Source organism: Beta vulgaris, chromosome 6 (assembly GCF_026745355.1).
Source record: "Beta vulgaris subsp. vulgaris cultivar EL10 chromosome 6, EL10.2, whole genome shotgun sequence".
Taxonomy (NCBI): domain Eukaryota; kingdom Viridiplantae; phylum Streptophyta; class Magnoliopsida; order Caryophyllales; family Amaranthaceae; genus Beta; species Beta vulgaris.
The window spans coordinates 64,515,527-64,535,478 of NC_079207.1; the positions used below are offsets into that span (position 1 = coordinate 64,515,527).

General features: G+C 36.2%; 1 long non-coding RNA gene and 4 other non-coding genes across 5 annotated transcripts in view; 3 read left to right on the forward strand and 2 right to left on the reverse strand.

Annotated features, from left to right (window-relative positions):
* Nucleotides 1-202: 202 nt before the first annotated feature.
* LOC125499295 (U5 spliceosomal RNA) lies at nucleotides 203-319 on the forward strand. Its single transcript, XR_007276009.1, has one exon. It is a non-coding gene; the product is annotated as a U5 spliceosomal RNA (small nuclear RNA).
* Nucleotides 320-2,615: 2,296 nt separating this feature from the next.
* On the forward strand, nucleotides 2,616-2,730 carry LOC125499289 (U5 spliceosomal RNA). Its single transcript, XR_007276003.1, has one exon. It is a non-coding gene; the product is annotated as a U5 spliceosomal RNA (small nuclear RNA).
* Nucleotides 2,731-4,079: 1,349 nt separating this feature from the next.
* LOC125499272 (U2 spliceosomal RNA) lies at nucleotides 4,080-4,276 on the reverse strand. The gene has a single exon (XR_007275987.1). It is a non-coding gene; the product is annotated as a U2 spliceosomal RNA (small nuclear RNA).
* A 6,768-nt stretch (nucleotides 4,277-11,044) lies between these two features.
* The window catches only part of LOC125499094 (uncharacterized), a 28,331-nt gene continuing 19,423 nt past the window's right edge, over nucleotides 11,045-19,952 (reverse strand). The window contains exon 7 of the long non-coding RNA XR_008969725.1: nucleotides 11,045-17,141. This is a non-coding gene — a long non-coding RNA (uncharacterized LOC125499094). The remainder of the gene's footprint in view (nucleotides 17,142-19,952) is intronic.
* Nucleotides 12,076-12,237, forward strand: LOC125499237 (U1 spliceosomal RNA). The gene has a single exon (XR_007275952.1). It is a non-coding gene; the product is annotated as a U1 spliceosomal RNA (small nuclear RNA).

Consider the following 19,952-nt stretch of genomic DNA (forward strand, 5'->3'; position numbering starts at 1 on the left):
TCATTAACCCACCCCCCTTCTCTTTCCTGGATATCCCATATCCAGAAGGGAAACTAAAAGCCTCACTCTCTCCTTCGATTAGTTCCCGGAGATATTTTGGTCCGATGCAGAGCAGAAGAATAGTCCCACATCAGTGAGACGGTTTACCCATGCTAGGCATTTGCGACATAAATTACAAAGCCTGATTTTGATCTCATCACGCAGCCATGCACTGAGCACAGAGCGAACTATTCTTTCGCCTTTTACTAAAGAATACCGTGTGCTCGTTGCATTCAGTGGCATACGTTTCTTTTTGGAGGGAGTTCCTATACGAGCTTCCATCAATCCAAATATAAATTTCTTTTACAAAGGAGGGAATTTCTGCAGGAGTTTCCATTAATCCAATTTCTTTCTGTCCTTACCATGTGTTTGAGAACTTAAGAAGACATCCATCTCCCGCTTGCCAATGGTAGCTGAAAAGAAATTAAGATCAGATAATACACTTGATTGAAAACAAAAGAATGTTTAAAGCATGCTTTTTTACAGTTTAGATTATTTTGTCCCTCACAAAAGTAAACTTGATTTGCTTTTTGAATGAACTATAATGCCAGCATCAACTAAATTTGAGAATTTTTTTTCCAACTTAACATGAATGCTAGCATAACTTTATTCTGGCACTAACTCAGAGCCATGACAATAAGCTTTCTGTAAATAAGCATGAGTAAGATACCATTGCAGCAGTCTCTGAGGTATCTTAGAACGTAAGGAGAGTATGAATCTGGTGAAAACCGTGTAAAGCATTTAACGTGTGTCATAGACTCATATCACAAATGTCACAACATATTATACACTTCAGAGAGCAAAATGAAACTGAAAGTGGCAGATTTGCTAAGAAAACAGACTTCAGAGTTCCTAAAGAGAATACAAGCAGTGAAGGGAACTATGGCGATAGAGAAAGCAGGGAAAGAGAAATAAGGCTATTCTTCCATGCTTCCTGCTCTTCACAGTTCATAATATATGATACTTAAGGCTAGAATACATAAATCAGAGAGCCTTCTTTTGAAGAAAAAAGGTCAAACAGTTAAAATATCAATTTAAACCGTTGCATAAGGGAAGAATATAAAAGTAAAGCAGAAAATGACACTAAAAAATGAATATTATTTCAATAACTTCAATTATGGAACGAGAATAATGGATATGTTATAGGCCCTCTATTATAAAAATCGAAGGAGCATATATCTCTGATGTAATTACAAAGAGCATCCATTACCAAATGATTTATAAAGAGAATCGTGAAATGCACAAGATTTTATGTGGCACTAATGCATATTATATTATTGGTGTAGAATGCATCAATATATATGCTAACTATTCAAGCGAAGTTGAGGAACTTGGGTTATTTCATTATCTCATTATCACCTTTACATGGAGCTCTAAAGAAATTTGCAGTCACCATCTAACTTCAACTACAACACTATAGGGCATGGAGCTACACAGTTCTGGTCAAGCAAACCCAAAAAGTACAGAAGGGTACTAAATTTTCAAACTGAAGTTGAAGTGCTTAGCCACCTTTACATTATAGTCAAATTAACACAATTCACCTATGCGGCAGTAGCAGAGGCGAGCAAGGGAAAGCAAATATCCAGATCTTTGATGTAGACATCAGTCGAAGGAACCAAAACAATTGAATTTTACATAGTCATGGGAAATGAAAACACAAGGAGCAAACGCAATTACCTCTTTCCGCCAACCAGTTGGAAACTTGTAATTATATGACAGGTATCGCGACTGTAGTCAACATTCTTGTAAAAGGAAGAGTTAGAAACAACTTAGTCAAGCAAAAGTCGAGCATTTCATGCATATGAGGTAATATGAGTAGAAATGATAATAATGAACTTGCTACTGGTCTATGCTTGTAGAAGGAAGAGTTAGAAACAACTTAGTCAAGCAAAAGTCGAGCATTTCATGCATATAAGATAATACGAGTAGAAAATGATAATAATGAACTCGCTACTAGTCTATGCTGACAGAAGATCCCAGAAGTTTGTCCCACTAACGAGTCTGACAAAATGAGGCTAGACCACTTACAGGAGAAGAGGCAAGTCAATAGGCTAGATCAAATCCTATGCTCTACTTCTTACAAAAGAGCCTCCTATCCTTCCACTAAACCTTACTCTCAGTACACCAGCAGCAAATACTACATACACAATTGCACATGAACAATTATACACAGCGAAATGAGTTTGAAGTAAGCAATCATGGCATTCAAGAGGAATGATTTTAGTCTTGCTATCCACAGAACTGGCGAAATCTGTTTATTTACCACTTCTCAATACTGATGGCCCAAAGGTGTTTCCAATTCCTATTCAGCAGAAAAACACAATGTACTGGTTAATGGTTACAACCAACAAATGACGTAGAGATCTCTCAGCAGAACCAGTGAACCACCCCCTTCTCTTTCCTGGATATCCTATATCCAAAAGGGAAACTAAAAGCCTCAACTCTCCTTCCATTAGTTTCCGGGGATATTTTGGTCCGATGAAGAACGGAAAAACAGTCCCACATCAGCGAGACAGTTTATCCATGCTAGGCATTTGCTGCATAAATTACAAAGCCTGATTTTAATCTCATTACGCAGCCATGCACTGAGCACAGAGCGAACTATTCTTTCGCCTTTTACTAAAGAATACCGTGTGCTCGTTGCATTCAGTGGCATACGTTTATTTTTGGAGGGAGTTCCTATAGGAGCTTCCACTAATCCCAAGTATAAGTTTTGGTAAAGCAAACCCAAAAAAGTACATAAGGGTACGAAATTTTCAAACTGAAGTTTTAGTGCTTAGCCACATTTACATTATAGTCAAATGCAGATCTTTGATGTAGACATCAGTCGAGCGAACCAAAACAATTGAATATTATTACATGGTCATGGAAAATGAAAAACACAAAGAGCAAACACAATTACCTCTTTCCCACAACCAGTTGGAAACTTGTAATTATATGACTATCATGACTGCAGTCAACATTTTTGTAAAAGGAAGAGTTAGAAACAACTTAGTCAAAGCAAAAGTGAAGCATTTCATGCATATAAGTAATACGATTAGAAAGTGATAATAATGAACTCGTTACTAGTCTACACTAACAGCATATTCCGGCTGATGTCAGCTAATCGTAATAGATGATACCCTTTCTTCAGCAATAGCCTCAGCATCATAAGTTATTATTAGTACACCAGCACAAAAGCTAAAACCTTGAGAATATCTAAGTATCAAAAGATTAAAGACAAAACCAGGAAAGTCATAACTCTTTCTTTTTATTACAAACATCAATACTCACGTGAAGTACTTTAACTCTCAGTAAAAAGCCTATTATCAACAAGTATAGTCAATTGCAGAATTTACAGAGGTCCAAGTGTACAGGAACTTACCCCCAACCAGTTGGAAATTGTAATTCGATGAGAGGTTTCACAAGGGACCTGCAATTGTAATTTATGCAAAAGGAAGAGTAATTTATAATCAAGCAAGACGCAAGCATTTTATGCATATAATAGTAATTAATGATACTAGAAAAATAGTTACTACTAGTCTATAGATTTAAGAAGGCCAGACAATAATGTAGTTGTACAAGTGAAACACATAATCACCTACACCACATGCCTGATAATAGTAAATCAGTTAGACAGTTACTAGTTTACTACTAATAATAATATGACAGCTTTTTACATTGACATGACGCGCAATAATCCTATTTTTGCTGCTGAACCCACGAAAGTGCACCATGCAGAAGTTACAGTTTTAATTATTTTCAAAGAATAACTGAAAGAAATCTTATCAGCGTTTCAGTAAGAGATGTATTCATGTATCAGACTTGTAGCAATCATTATTGTGGATCCCGCAGAGCTAAAGCAGAGATAATAATACTCATTAAGTTTCCAGGATAATGACATGATTTGTCATATACCTTAAGTGTAAATTTTGAACAAAAATATCGCCATAGCAAAAACATTCAAATGCAACAAAAGACAAGGGAAATTTTGGAGCAAAAGGAATTTCCATGTTGGACTTTATCTGAAAGTATGTGATACAATTCTGAATAGTTATCTAATGGGGTGCGCCTATCCCATGCAATAGTGCAACACAAGGGCGATGCTCAAGGATCCCAATAGCAAGCTACTGTGGTGGATCCTCCCCCTAAAAAAATAAATTTAATATCGTTGTGGGTCAATGACCCACGTATCAGATATTAAACTGATAAGAACAGATACTACACTTGATCTTAGCCAAAAGGCCGAGAAAGGTATGCTTTACCCAGACTCACATGCTTGTATTTTATTACCAGGTCATTAGAGCCTTATGTTTCACTTTTCATTGTGGGATAAACAGAGGCAGAATATGTCTTAAGCTGAAGAAATACAGTCTCCAATTTACAGAATTGGTGATATAGACATTGAGCAGAAATATCTGATGCAAGGCAGAAGCAGAAAGTGATTGAAAAGTTTTTTATGGCATCAAGTTTATCTTTGGACATCCCAATTTTGCACAGCAATCATGTTTCAGTTACCAACACCATCGAGAACTAATAAAATACGTTTCAAACAGCTGAAAAATGAGAGATAGGTCAGTATCTTAAGTAATGCTCGCTTTCTTCCTTCTTCAAGTAATACAACAGCATGAGATTATGACAAACACTACAAGGAATGATTTTAGACAATTTCTTGCATTTTCATATGGGCAACAGATAAAACTAGAAAATGTCAACAACTAAATTCTGATCTCTATGGAGGTTACATCTCATGGCTTCTTAAGAGTAATAAGGTAAATGCTCCACAAAGACAGGCAAAATCTCTACAAACACATTTGTCCACCCTATATTGCATCAAAGTCATGTGCTTATGAGAAAATTTGTCCTTAAAGGCTTGAGTATGACATTGCCTTTTCAAATTCATATAAATAACAACACGTGTCATTGAGAAAATGTTAGAGGTAAAGTACGATACTAAAGATATGATAAATATCTGTAGGATATATTAGTAGTTATACAGATATTTATCATATCTTTAGTATCTAACTACTAATATATCCTACAGATATTTATCATATCTTTAGTATCATACTTTATCTCTAACAGAAAAACTACCACGCTCAAAGTGTGTTTTTCAGCAAACGATAATATACTTTCACAATATAAAAAGTCAGAGTTTAGATATCAATTGCCTTAATTAGTAAAGTCTTATGGGAGTGTACCCTAGACATGGGATCATATATTACATCACTGCATTATTTGACTTTCTACAATCTACACACCAAAAGATAGAATTAGGTTTCACTCATTTACAAAGTAATTTTACCATTTCTATCATAAACCGGGGTCACCGTGAGTATTGTACACCCAATTTTATGTTCTTGGTCCTTGCTCACTTGGAAGACTCCAAATGAGCAATGTTGGCAAAATGCTTCAAATGAAAAAATGAGCGATAAATAGCCTTGCCAGGTATATAGTGAATGCACTCAGATGATTCCAAATTATGGGAAGATCATCTCAACATAACCCTATGTGTTATTTCCCTAAACAAAGAGATCTACAAATATGAACCAAGAAAAGGGATATAATAACACTTAGGATTATTCCCAAATCATCAACATTCGAGATTCTTTAAAGGTCAAAATATAAGACCATGTTGATATTCTCTATAAAATACAGATCCTCAGAAATCATGCTAAGTTCATCTCGAGGTAAACGAAACAATATATATCTCAAATTCTTCAACAGCTACGGACTACATATTTAAATTATTATGCAATATACATTGAGAATATAAAAGTAAATCGATTAACTTACGACAATATATTTAACTTTTATGCTGCATATTACTAGCGTTTCAATCACAAAAATGTCATTTGACTTACAAAAAAAGCGCATAACCCATTCGCCTTGCGCCTAGGTGCGCTTTACACTACGCACGTGGCGTAGCAAAATTGGACTTCGGTCCAGATTAATTAATTAACAAGTAACAACAAGCTAAAAAAGAGATGTATATAAAAGGAGATGCAAGTGACGGAGCAAAAATACTTACCTAGACGGTGTTGATGGGAGATCAAGATTCAAGCAGGCTCATGTCTGTGGCCTCCACTGAAACAAAAAATTATCTACATTTAGCATATAAGATTAACACATATACAAACTGAACAGAACTTATACAACAACTGAAAATGCTTGGTGTTCGAACATCCAGATAAGCCTTACATCTTCATAAACATACCGATAGTGTAGGAGTTATAACAATTTACGAATTGCTAACTCAAATAATTATAGGAGTATATGAAAGAGAAACAAATATGAGTTACAACCCAGGATAAGAAAAATATAATTTTAGATATATGTTATAATGCAAAACTTCTCCTTATATCTCCTTTTCTTTATTTCTGTTAAACTCTCTCAGGCTTCTGCTTTTTTTTATATTATATTGTTATTTCATGATTAGAAATGTTAATAATATAGTTATACAATTCTAAATAATTAAAGGATGATAATTGTTCTCATCACAAACCACTATTTAAATTAAACAAATGCTAATTAAAGAAAGCTAAATATAACATCCTAAATTTAAAGTTTGTTTTCAACACCCCCTCAAACTTTAATTTTCATACCAAGTAATTCTCTCAACCTTTTGAATGTTTCCAGAGATAGGGGCTTTGTAAAAATATCTGCAACTTGCTCAGTGGTATTACAATACTTGAGCTCAATTGTTCCTTGCTTCAGTTGATCTCGTAAGAAATGAAAACGAGTATCAATGTGTTTACTCCTTCCATGTTGAACTGGATTTTTAGCAAGTTTATTGCAGACACATTGTCGACGTGTATTGTCGTAGGTTTCACTTGAACATGATCAAGTTCTTGTAGGAGATTTCTTAACCATATTGCTTACAGACTGCAGATGAAGCTGCTATGTATTCTGCTTCGCAGCTTGACAATGCTACCACTGGTTGCTTTTTCGAACTCCAAGTGAAAGCAGTTGAACCTAGATAGAAAGCATATCCAGTTGTACTTTTCCTTTCATCTTGATCTCCAGCCCAATCACTATCTGAATAGCCGTATAATGTTGCTTCATCTCCATAAGCATAAAACATTCCATATTCTAAGGTACCTTTTATATACCTTACTATTCTCTTTGCAGTGCACCAATGTGATTCTTTTGGTGTTTCCATGTATCTACTGACAAGCCCAACTCCATATACAATGTCAGGCCTTGTGATAGTTAAGTACCTTAGGCTTCCAACTAGACTTTTGTACAAAGTTGGATTAATTGATTTTCCTTCTCCAACTTTCGTCATCTTATTCCTGTTGAGACAGGAGTGCTCATGGGTTTGCATGTAGTCATTTTAAACTTTTCAAGAATCTCTTTTGCATATTTCTTTTGTGAAATGAAAATTCCATCTTCATTTTGTTGTACTTCTATCCCAAGAAAGTAATTCATCAGCCCACAGTCGGTCATTTCAAATTCTTTGAACATGACCCTTTTGAAATCTTCGAACATTCTTTCATTGTTCCCAGTGAACAATAGATCATCAACATATAAGCTTACTATGAGTATATTATCACCATTCTTCTTCACGTAGACTGCATGTTCATACGGACACTTACAAAACCATTCTGGATTAAGTATCCATCAATACGTGTGTTCCAAGCTCGTGGAGCTTGCTTTAGACCATAAAGTGCCTTTTTCAGCCGAAGCACTTTATTTTCTTGTCCCTTGATAATAAAACCTTCAGGTTGTTCTACATAAACTTTCTTCAAGAACGCATTTAAAAATGCAGATTTAACATCAAGCTGGTATATCTTCCATTTATGATGTGCTGCAAGTGAAATTAACAATCTCACTGTATCTAATCGAGCTACGGGAGCAAATACTTCATCGTAATCAACCCCGTATTTTTGCTTGTAACCTTTTGCTACAAGTCTTGCCTTGTATCTGTCAATGCTTCCATCAGCACCTCTCTTGATCTTATATACCCATTTCACACCAATAGCCTTTTGGCCCTTTGGCAATGTAGCAAGTTCCCATGTATCATTTTTCTCTATTGAATGAATCTCCTCTTTCATAGCAGATATCCATTCTTTTTCTCCAGCGGCTTCTTTAAAATTGATTGGTTCATGATCAGCATATAGGCAAAATAAATCTACCTCTTCAACTTCAGTTGTATCTCATAGATGTCTCTTAAGCTTCTCATCTTAAGAGGTGTTTTTGATGATGAACTTGATCCTCCAGTTGATGGCGATGGTGGTGATGATGACTGATTATTATTTTGTGGAGTGTTTGGTGGATTTTGTTCAGAACTCCTCTCCTTAAATCATCATACCCTTCAAACACAATTTTCTCTTTCTTTTTTTCTTGGTCATCCCATTTCCAAGATTCTCCTTCGCTGAATATTACATCCCGACTCTCAATTAACTTTCCAGTTATTGGACTATATAATTTGTAAGCCTTGGACTGTGAGCTGTATCCAATAAAAATACATTTTTCACCACGATCATCTAACTTCTTTCTATTTGCTTCAGGTATTTGAGCATAGGCAATGCACCCAAATACTCTCAAATGTTCCACATTTGGTTTTTCACCACTCCATGCTTCTTGCGGAGTCATATTCTTCACACTTTTCGTAGGGCAACGATTTAGAATATAAGTTGTCCAAGCAACAACTTCTGCCCAGAATTGCTTCGGAATCCCCTTTCTTTCAAGATGCTTCGTGTCATGTCTAGAATTGTTCGATTCTTTCTCTCGGCAATTCCATTTTGTTGTGGTGTATAGGAGGCTGTGAATTGTTGTCGTATTCCCGTCGCTTTTGCAATAATTTTTGAATAAATTTGATTTATATTCACCCCTCGATCTGATCTTAGGGTTTTCAACTTATACCCACTTTCAAGCTCCACCCGAGCTTTAAATTGCATAAATGTATCAAATGCAGCTGATTTCTCCTTTAACATATACACCCACAATTTCCTGCTATAATCATCTATGAAGGTAATAAAATAACGATTACCTCCTAAAGATATCGGTTCCAATGGTCCACATATATCTGTGTGTACCAATTGCAATGGTGCTTTCGCTCTCCATGATAATCCCTTCTGAAATGGTAGTCTAGCTTGTTTTCCTGCCGTGCATATCTCACAAACTTGTTTAGGATCTTCAATTTTAGGCAAGCCATGCACCATATTCTTCGATTGCAAAAGTTTTAGGCCATTGAAATGCAGATGCCCAAAACGCTTATGCCATTTCCATGAATCATTCTCAATAACACCATAGAAGCATTTTTGTACCTCGGTGTTAAGTTGCAGCGGAAACATGCGATTCTTCGCCATTTTTGATTGAGCAATAAGTCTTCCACTTTTATCTTTAAGTTGAAGATTATTACCTTCCATATGAACAATATATCCCTTTTCCAAAAGTTGCCCAATACTAAGGATGTTGCTTTTCATATCAGGCACGTAGTAAACATTAGAAATAAATTCTTCATTTCCATTTGCTTGAAATATTCGTATTTTCCCTTTACCTTCAACTTGTAGTTTGGATGAATCTCCCAAACTTACATTACCTTGTGCATTCTCATCAAGGTCAATAAAATATTCTCTTCTACCACACATGTGGTTACTCGCACCAGAATCGAAAAACCACATGTCTTGTTGATTACTAGCCTCTTCATGTGCTAGTAACAATGCAGGACTTTCCTCATTGTTTTGGGATGATTCAGCGAAATTTAAATGATTTCCCTGATCCTTTTGCTTGCTCCAACATTCAGATGCATAATGTCCATATTTTTGACAATTATAGCATTGAATGTCTTTTGTCTTACCACGTTCATTGAAAATTCTTCCTCCTCTATTTGACCCTCTTCCACGGCCAAAACTTCTCTCATTATTTTGATTGCGAGGTTGGTAGTTACCACGACCTCTACCTCCTCGTCCTCGAAATTTCCTCGTCGGTTTCCACCTCTTTGTTCATTTGATTGGAATCTTGATTCAAGTGCTTGATTTATTACAGCTGGTCCATCATTCTTCTGAATTCGTTGTTCGTGCACTTGAAGTGATCCCATGAGTTCTTCTATTGATAATGTATCAATATCCTTTGATTCTTCAATTGCTGGTAATACATGATTGAATTTTTTATTACACGATCGTAGAACTTTTTCAACAATTTTTTTATCTTCAATCTTCTCACCATTTTGTTTTTGTTGTGTCACATTCGTGAGAAGCCGAGAAAAATAATCAGAAATAGACTCAGTCTCTGTCATTTTTATTTCTTCAAATTCACCTCGCAGGGCTTGTAAACGGATTTTCCTAACCCTCTCGACACCTTTAAATATTGTCGCAAGTGTGTCCCAAGCTTCTTTGCTTGTGGTTGCATTTGAAATCTTTACAAATGTTTCACGATCTAAACTAGCATAGATCAAAAATAATGCCTTTTGGTCTTTTTTCTGATTTTCCTTCAAATCTTCTTTTTGTTCTTTGGTTAAAGAAGTCTTTGTTTCATCAGATGGTTTTTCGAAACCATCACTCACAACATCCCATAAATCCTGGGAGCCAAACAAAGCTTTCATTTTGATACACCAATCTTCATATTGGTCTTGGACAATTGAGGTACTTGTGGTTGAACAAAGTTGGTCGACATTTTGAGGTATTGATATTGAAACGATAACGTGGCTCTGATACCCAAATGTAGGAGTTATAACAATTTACGAATTGCTAACTCAAATAATTATAGGAGTATATGAAAGAGAAACAAATATGAGTTACAACCCAGGATAAGAAAAATATAATTTTAGATATATGTTATAATGCAAAACTCCTTATATCTCCTTTTCTTTATTTCTGTTAAACTCTCTCAGGCTTCTGCTTTTTTTTTTTATATTATTGTTATTTCATGATTAGAAATGTTACTATATTAAGTTATACAATTCTAAATAATTAAAGGATGATAATTGTTCTCATCACAAACCACTATTTAAATTAAACAAATGCTAATTAAAGAAAGCTAAATATAACATCCTAAATTTAAAGTTTGTTTTTCAACAGATAGAACCTATAACTTACAAGGCAAAACTAGTCTTGTTCTTTCTCAACCAAATATCTAAGTTTTTACAAAATGTAAGAAAAGGAACTGGCAAGTGGCAAGAGACACCCCAAGCCTCGAGGAAAAGAGATCGAAAGCTAAAAAACACGGATATTATCTAATGTTTGAATAATGTTACCAGTGCTGAAGAATGTTACTGCACTGGGCATAAGATATGCAAGTCCGCAATAGCCTTTAACCATCCATCACACAAGCCAATTGAAAAAATTTCTCATTGGCAAAGCTCACTGAATGGAATAATACATGCCTTGCTCAAATATTAAAGCATGATATCAATCATCAACAACTCTTCTACTCTAGAATATGCAACAAGCTCTAGTCTGTAAACATTTGTACAAATAAATTCAACGAACCCTTTAAATGTAGCCACGATGAAAGGAAGACGACGCAACTGTGTCACATGGAATCTTTCCGAGTTGACAAAAAACACAACTATAACCCTGGCAAAGCAAAAAGGCTGTTTCTAATGTACCACGTCTCTTTGGTTCCCTGTGCTATGATGCCAAAGTTTTAATTATGTCATTGTCAATAATCAGGAAAGACTGGAAACATTTCTGAGGGTCATATGGTAAAGAAGCTACAGAAATTTTTTAAAGACCATGTTGCCTTAAATCAACTCCAAAGCATCTTCTTCACTTCATTACATACTTCAAATGCTCTTAGATACTGTGCCAAATGCATGACCAAACTGACAACATGTCCTGCAAAGAGAGAACAGCACGATATGACAAGCTAGGAGGTGCTTCTGCATACGATATGAGAAATCCGTGACCCTATATCACATGGAGAGAACTTTAGATGCAAGCTACATCAATGTCACCATCGCAGACTTTGATACTTGATGGTATAATGACCTCTACCACAATTCCAAGTTCAAATATGTGCCGGGAGATTCAGTCCTGTCCCATATCAATGAAAAACAGAAATGGGAAGAGCACCATAGACATAAATTGAAGTCATGGAATATTGTCAAAACTACTTACCTGGGCGGGGTCGATAGGCCATCAAAAAGGCTCATGGCCTAGGCAGGTGGCCTCCATTGCACTTTGGGAGGGATGCTTGCCTAACATCTTCCCAATGAGGAAGAGTGTACGTCATAATTTGTGTTAGTGGGGTCTGCGTCCGCGCAACCCCTAATCAATTTGATCTCAAACCTTTGCAACAATACACTAAGTAGTAATCAACTGTTGCAGAAGCTACAACGCGAACTAAGGAGCTTCCAACAAGCCAAGTGAAATTCATATTATCAGCTTCCAACAAGCCAAGTGAAATCCATATTATTAGCTTTCCATCTGTTGGGTCATCAAAGACCAATATTCTTAGTTAAAGGCTCGGGAATGCAAGCCTTTCTTCTTTTCAATTTATCTTCTTCCCTCAACGAACCCAACCCAACCCTTCTTTTAGCAATAAAGAAAGAGAGTAGATATAATTTTTTACAGCTGAAATCAATGCCACCACCAACTTGAGTACAGAAAATCAGAGCAATAAGCTTATAAGTTTGCATTTAGACATTATTTTAGCAATAACTTGCAGCAGTCTCTTAGAATGATGGCTCTCAAGGACACATCAAGAGCCTGGTAAAATTTATGTAATATGTTTAACAATTTTTCTGAAAATGGCAGAATTATATAGAAAATGGACGGCTGAAGGAAAAAAGGAGATCACATATAATATAAGATAATTAAGAGCATGACAAGAATAGTTTATAATATAAGACTATTAAGGCTATAAGTATTTAAATCAGATTTATCTCAAAAAAAGGAGGTCAGATATATCCTTTATAAACATTGCATGAAATCTAAACGTAAAAATATAAAATGTTGACAAGTTTATGAGGGGAGAGAAACAATATGATTTTATTGTGGTGTGTTTAATAATGAACGATGACTACAATATATATAGAAGTACATAGAAACTCCTATTCGGAAACCATCTCTAGAAGATATATTATTCTTAATACTTATCTAAAATAAATCATAAGATAATATTTCTCTAAGATAATTAATATCCTAACTACAAATATATTCTAAAGATATTTATCATATCTTTAGTATCCTAATATATCTCTAACACCCTCCCGCAATCGCAACGGCAGTAATACGAACGTTGCGATTGGAGAAACAAAAAAAAAAATAAGTCAAATCAAATTAAATGGATATATAGTTGGGAACGCCATTCTTTTCGAATCCACCAATTTTTTTCTTCTTCTTGATGAGAACGCCAATTCTTTTCGAACTAACTCACCAAATATTTCAATAAATCGGGAACGTCATTCTTCTCGAACCCGTAATTTTCTTTGTCTTGATGATGAAAACGTCAATCTTTTCAAATCCATCACTCGCCAGTCAAACAGGGACGCTTTTCGAATCTGCAATTTTTTTTCTTAATGAGAACGCCATTCTTTTCGATCTCACCAAATATTTCAGCAAAACGGGAACGCCATTCTTTTCGAACCCATTAATCAACAATCAAATAGGAACACCATTGTTTTCGAACCTATCAATCAACAATCAAACAGGAACGTCATTCTTTTCGAACCTGCTGATATAATCTCTCAACAATACGAGAACGTCTTTCTTTTCGAACCTGCATAGTTGTTTTTCTTCTTTCTTCTTGAGCAAAATCATCGCTCACTTCAATTTAACACAGGATCGTCGTTCTTTTCAAACCTGTAGATAATAATAGAGATGACTTCAACGTCGAAGAGCTGCTGCCTAATTGCATGCTCCACGTCCACCTCTGTCATGCTCCCCTCCTTGTCTACCATCCCGGCCAGGACCACGTCTTACTGGAGCCAAGGAAATATACAAGGTTTGCTGCTACTGTCCAACCACTTTGTTGGCTCGAACATGCTTGTGTGGCGAGGACGAAGACTCGTTGGAGCTGCTGTCTGGGGTCCGAGAACTGCTCGCTGCCTGCGCTGCTGCCCCCACGACCACCACCGTGCTACACCTCCATCACTACGGTCTCTACCTAGTCCTCCACGGCCACGGTCCTCCAATCACTCGGGGTAATCGGTTTTTGTAGTTTTCTTGGTCTTCAGACTTCAATCTTTTTGTCGTACTTTCTTTCTTTTCTTCTTTTTTTTTTCCTTTTTTTTTTTATAAAAAAAATCAAAATAAAACCCTCACAAATCCCACACAAATATATGTAAGATCTTCTAAATTTGTGAACTCTCACAAATCTCACGCAATTCTCATATATTCGTCAATTTCGTCTTTTTTTTTTTTTTTTTTTGGTGGTTCGTTCATCCCACCGGTGGGTTTAACTCTCTAACCCACCGGTAGGGGGAAATTTTTGTAAACTCTCCCCAAGATCTAACCAGCTCTTGATACCATGACAAGTTTATGAGGGGAGAAAAACAATATGATTTTATTGTGGTGTGTTTAATAATGAACGATGACTACAATATATATAGAAGTACATAGAAACTCCTATTCGGAAACCATCTCTAGAAGATATATTATTCTTAATACTTATCTAAAATAAATCATAAGATAATATTTCTCTAAGATAATTAATATCCTAACTACTAATATATTCTAAAGATATTTATCATATCTTTAGTATCCTAATATATCTCTAACAAATGTACACAAAATAGTGTATAATTTTTACTAATAAACTTATATGGAAGGTCAGACAGGAGCCCTACTATTCTTCTATGTTTCCACCTAATTTTTTTTCCTTAAGAAGGACACAGATGTCTACAGGAAAGCATCAATCAGGAAAGGCTGCTACATAAGAAAAACCATAAACATACTACATTTCCACCAATTCAGCTTTAGCTTTGGAATCATGCTCACCTTCCACAACGATGACCAAGGATCAAACTTTGAGAGGAGCATGTTTATGTGGTTGGAGGAAGGTTTAGTTTAGGCCTAGAGACAGAGTAGACCTATGTAATCTTGTACTTGATATTGAAAAAAAAGACTGAATAACATCAAAAAGAAAATTATACCATACATAATAAACAACCTGGAACCAGAGAAAGCTTTCAGATGGAATAAGATCAAACAGAAAATAAGTGGAATAAGATCAAAAAGTCTGGTAGACCTATGTAATTCTGTCTCTGAACCCTGCTACTGCACTATTATGAAGCGCTAGCTAATGTGTAATCTATACTAATACATTAAAAGGTGTTCCTATGAACGTATATGTGTCACGTGTCACCATCCCTCATTCAATAACATTCTATCCACGTCTTTCTCATATAGTAAAAAAAAAAGAAGTTTGTTGACGTGAAGATTCGAACCAACCTCGAGTATGAAAGAAAGAGATCCAACCATTACTCCACCAATATCATTATTGCTTTTTCAATCAAAATTAATGATGATATATGAAAGGAAAACTTTTGAAATCCATATAATGAATGAGATGACTTATTTAACTACTACTAAATTGTAGCACAGAGAAAACCCAAGGAATCACCTGAGCTCAAATACTAGTTAAGTCCTTGAACTTTTTATACCATCTTAGACTGACATTAGCTTTAAATGCAGAATTGCAGAGCATCACCCTCCCTCACTAACTGTTGTATTAGTTTATTAGGCAGAACTATTTATTCTCATTGCTTTGGCCTTCCGTCCTAACCATCACCCTCCCAATATGGGACCGCCAAACTATAATTGATCCATAGCTATATGTAGGACAATCATGTTTTTTTGCCAGAACCATTGCAAACTCACCAGATGTATTTCAGATAGCCCAAAAATACAAGACGTTAGCCATGTAGGCTTATAATAACTAAAATATAATTTTTGAACATTGCATGAAATGGTATTAAGTGGACAATATAAGGATAATCTAGAAATTGTAAACAAAATAATGGATTTTCCTAAACCACTTAAATTATCAAACAGGAAACAGAAACTTGTTATAGGCCTTATATTATAAAGTAGAAGTAGCAAATCTCCTATGTAACGGGGTGCGCAAAAAAAGCAACCATTACTGGTACAAATGATATATAAAAAGGATTTGAAAACCTAAACATACAACAACCTTCATTATCTCACCATTTAATTCGGTAATTTCAGGTCACTAGATTGATTAGAGAAGACAACCTTCATAGTTGAGAATTGAGATTATTTTGGAATAATATATGATTGAGATTATTATTATAAAATCAGCCATAGTTCAAATCATTCATTTTAATTTTCCCTCTCTTTACTCTTTAGGGGGGCGGAGGAAACACTTAATCACTAATATATGAGTTCACTTAAGATGTGAGATCATCAATTTTAATAAACAACACAATTTAATTTACAGCCTAATAAAATCAAGTTACATATCACAACATCTGAAGTAGTGACAACTTTATGACTAGCCATTTTTTTTGGAAATTACATGAGGTAACCATGTGTATTAGATCATTATTTTATAATGACCCTCACATTTGCATGTCTATCTCATAACTCATATAACTCCCAACTTGTAAAACGTGCATAAAATTAACGATTTTGGAGACAATGTTACGGAGGTAAATAATCTTATATAACATTATAACTAACCTCCCCAACCAGCATTTTATATTGAAGATTCTGTCTAGATGTCAATTTTTTCTTTAAAAACATTCTATAAATTTTATATTTGTAATACAGGGTTATACAAATGAAAAATGGGGTGTGATGAGTAATTATATAAACGCCATGGGTTAAGTCCTATTACAGGCATCTTGAGAGTTGAGGGAAATCCTGGTACTACTTGTCACTAAGCCATGGCATAGGATAAACACCAAGTCAGTCAGATGGACCTGGGAGGGAAATCCTGCTACTACTTGTCACTAAGCCATGGCATAGGACCAAGCTCAAGTTCCGTTGTTACCTAAAAAGAAAAAGTATAAAAAAGAGAAAAACAATAGCACTATATAAAAGCTATGGAGTTACTTACAAATTATTGTCCAATATCTCTATATGTATGTCAAATCACCCAAACCAAAGATTCTGGGAAACACTTGATATCTCTCAGTGCAATAGCAAGCTGGTATACGGTATATCTCACAACTATATGTCGTTCCAGGTGGTAAGTTTTTCATAGATATCCTGGAATTGAAGAAAATTAGTAGAGTACATAAATAGATCATCTCAAAGCTTCAAGCTTAGCTGTTACTATGCAACATTTATGTTAAAAAAAAAGTGAACATATGGCCTGCGACTATTCTGCATCAAGATAGAAGACAAGGAATGACCAAGGCTAGCCAATGATATGATATGGTAATTTACCGAAATTCTTCCCTTCGCCATATTTCGCAATCCTACTCGAAAATAGTATATCAGCAGCCTATTGGAAAAAAATTTCTGAAGCATGGCCACTCAGAAGTGTTATATTGCAATAACAAGAAGTGAAGACATTCTTTATGTAAAAGATGCCTTGAATTGTTGTGCTTAGAAGGTGTTCGTCGAAATGCACAACAGCTCGGAAACCCGCGGGCGCCCGCTCGACCCCGCGGGCGAAGGAGTTCGCCGATATGCACAGCAGCCCGAAATCCCGCGCACGCTCGACCCCGCGGGCGGGCAGAACTTTCGTGTGAATGGGGATGGCTGGCTGCGGGCGCGGGTCGGGCGAACGGGAAATAACGCGGAAACGCGTTTTCTGTTGTGGGTATAAATAGGTTATTTATATCTTAGGGTTTTAAACCACGAATTAGCCTATTTTCTCTCTGTAATCTGGTTTTTTCCTCACATAATAAAATATTCTCCCTCTCTCTGCCGTGGATGTAGCCAAATTGGTGAACCACGTAAATCTGTTGTCTGATTTTATCATTTTTGCATTCAAAATTTGTTTCTCTCACGTCCGTTATAACAAATTGGTATCAAAGCTTTGGTGATCGATCTGTGTGAGAAAGATGTCTGGGATGAATGTCAAAATTGATAAATTTACTGGGAGGAATAGTTTTGGTCTGTGGCAAATCAAGATGCGGGCTTTACTGAAGCAACTGGGGTTGTGGGCACCGTTGGCAAAGAAAGCAACGTATTCAGTCACCGCTGAGATGGCCGTTCTGGAGGAGAAGGCTCATTCAACGATTATGCAGTGTCTCGAAGATGACATAATCACTGAAGTTGCGGAGGAGGAAACCGCATCTGGTCTGTGGTTGAAATTAGAGAGTTTGTATATGACAAAATCTCTAACCAACAAGTTGATGATGAAGCAACGTCCTGCGTATGCAGGAAGGTACGTCTCTAAGGGATCATCTAGATAAACTGAATACTATCTTGCTAGATCTGAGAAATATTGATGTTAAAGTAGATGATGAGGATGCTGCTTTAATATTGCTGGTTTCTTTACCTATATCGTATGAAAACTTTGTGCAATCTTTCATTGTTGGTAAAGATTCTGTGTCCCTAGAAGAAGTTAGATCATCTTTGCATATTAGGGAATTGCGCCATAAGGCATCTGGTAGTAGTACAGAAAATCAGTCTTCTGGGTTAGTGGCCAGTAGTAGTGGTAAAGGACATGGTAAAAAGAATTTAACGAAATCTGGAAATTCTAAAGGGGGTCCTAAACCTAATGATATTTGTAACTATTGTAAGGAAAAGGGGCATTGGAAGAAGGAATACCTAAAAAGAAAAATAAATCTGGGTCTGATGAATGGTTCTGCTGCTGTTGCAGCAGAAAATTTCAGTTCTGATGATGATATTGCTTTAATTGCTAATGAACAAACACATTGCAGTGATGTGTGGGTTTTAGATTCTGGAGCGTCTTGTCATATGTGTTCGCGCAGCGAGTTGTTTATGAACTATAAACAGGTTGATGGAAGTGTTACTATGGCCAACAGTGAGGTCTGTAAGACAGTTGGTATCTAGGTAGCACGGAAACGGATACGGGAACGGATACGGGTACGGGTGCGGGGACGGAAAACGGCAAAATCAAATTTTCAAAAAACGGGTACGGCATGGATTCGGCAAAAAATAAAATAAAAATTCAATCCGGAAAAAAATAGTTTATTTTTAATGAGTCAAACTGTCAAAGTATATCTAGAAAAATATTACTTCACTTTTTTTTAACATTTATCTTTTTGTTGTAGTTTATAATAAAAGTTGGCATAAAGCAATAAACTAAAAAATTTGAGAAGAAGAACCGGTCAAAAAAAAGGGGAATTCACTATACCACGTGCCAAAGGAGAAAAAAGGGGCAATTCATTATTTATTCAAAAAGAAAAAAAGAACCGGTAAAAAAAAGAAAAGGTGCAATATAGCTGGCAGCCAAACAAATTTTTTTTTATAATGATATCACGTGATATTTTTCCTCTCTCCTCTTTCCTCTCTCCTCTCTCTTCTCTCTCCTCCCTTCTCCTTCAAACTCAACGCAATCCACGACTTTCCGGCCAAAAGCTTCAAGAAATCCGGCCATGGCAGAATGGGTACGTCTTAAAGCTTCAAGATCCGTCTCCAAAACGTCCCCATCAACCACCTTAGCCGTCCCCAACTGAATCCGACGTCCCCACCAATCAAGAGTCGTCACGGGGACGTTTTTCCGGCGTATCCGTCCCGTACCCGTCCCGTATCCGTCCCCGGTACGGGAAACGGCACTCCGGGGAAGTACCCGTGCTTCATAGGTTGGTATAGGGTCTATCAGAATTAGGACATGTGATGGCAAAGTTCGTACTTTGAATGATGTTAGGCATGTTCCACAAGTCACAAAGAATATGATTTCACTTAGTCTGTTAGACAAGAAAGGGTTCAGTTTCAAAGGTGAGGGTGGAGGGTTGTATGTCTACAGGGGTTCGAAGATGATTCTCAAAGAGGTTAAACGGGAGACATTGTATGTGTTACAAGGGTCTACGTTATCTGAGTCTGGGGTTGCTATATTGGATGTTTGTGATAGTGTTGAGAAACAGGTGGAGCTCAGAGGCA